Source organism: Nematolebias whitei, chromosome 15, assembly GCF_014905685.2.
Source record: "Nematolebias whitei isolate Nwh7 chromosome 15, NemWhi1, whole genome shotgun sequence".
In the NCBI taxonomy this organism is placed as follows: domain Eukaryota; kingdom Metazoa; phylum Chordata; class Actinopteri; order Cyprinodontiformes; family Rivulidae; genus Nematolebias; species Nematolebias whitei.
This window is the reverse complement of record NC_056512.1, coordinates 18617207-18618270: the sequence shown is the minus strand read 5'-3', so window position 1 is coordinate 18618270 and position 1064 is coordinate 18617207. Positions and strand designations below refer to the sequence as shown.

The 1064-nt window shown below is 41.6% G+C and overlaps 1 protein-coding gene across 1 annotated transcript in view; it reads left to right on the top strand.

Moving 5' to 3' along the window:
• LOC119421992 (protein Wiz) overlaps positions 1 to 1064 on the top strand; it is a 23535-nt gene that overhangs the window by 20804 nt on the left and 1667 nt on the right. The gene's annotated exons all lie outside the window — the stretch shown is intronic.

Here is a 1064-nt window from a genome sequence, read left to right as displayed (position 1 = left end):
CTCAAGAAATGAATTTAGTTTTTTTTGAGCTCGTTGTATCTTTGTCAGATCTGTAAATGACTTTGTTTACCTGAAACAAACACAAACAGACCGCACGGTTGAACAAGAGCAACATTCAAGTGGACGTTCCTGTGGGAATTTGTTTAACAATCATCGGTACTATAACGGGGTCGCAGTAGCTATGCGGTCAGTGCGGCGGTCTCGTAACCCCGAGGCTGCAGGTTCGAGTCCTGAAGAACATCCTGTCTTGGAGCAGGTTAGCTCTCTGTGGAGACCCCTGCAGAAGGCTGCAAAGAGAAACAAAACTATTCGAACAGTAACAATCTGTTCCACTGTGGGCAGTCTCCAGTGTGCTAACATGCTGTCCTATTAAGACATGTCCTGAGGGACCTGATCCTAAGGGGACGCCTCTAAGGACAGTTGGGCAGCACTGATGTCCAACCACTGAGAAGTCGTTTTACGTCATATTAAGTGCAGAGTTTTGATTTGTGACGAAGTTCTTTATGAAATAATTATTATATTTCACTGTGCTTACTGTTTTAATTCACTGCAATTCAGTTTATTTATAAAGCGCCAAGTCACAACAGATGTCATCTCAGGACACTGAAATTACAAACCAGATTCCAAAAAAGTTGGGACACTAAACAACTTGTGAATAAAAACTGAATGCAATGATGTGGAGGTACCAACATCTAATATTTTATTCAGAATAGAACACAAATCACAGATCAAAAGTTTAAACTGAGAGAATGTATCATTTTAAGGGAAAAATCTGTTGTTTCCAAATTTCATGGCATCAACAAATCCCAAAAAAGTTGGGACAAGTCCATTTTTACCACTGTGTGGCATCCCTCCTTCTTCTTACAACACTCAACAGACGTCTGGGGACAGAGGAGACCAGTTTCTCAAGTTTAGAAATAGGAATGCTCTCCCATTCATGTCTAATACAGGCCTCTAACTGTTCAATCGTCTTGGGCCTTCTTTGTCGCACCTTCCTCTTTATGATGCGCCAAATGTTCTCTATAGGTGAAAGATCTGGACTGCAGGCTGGCCATTTCAGTACC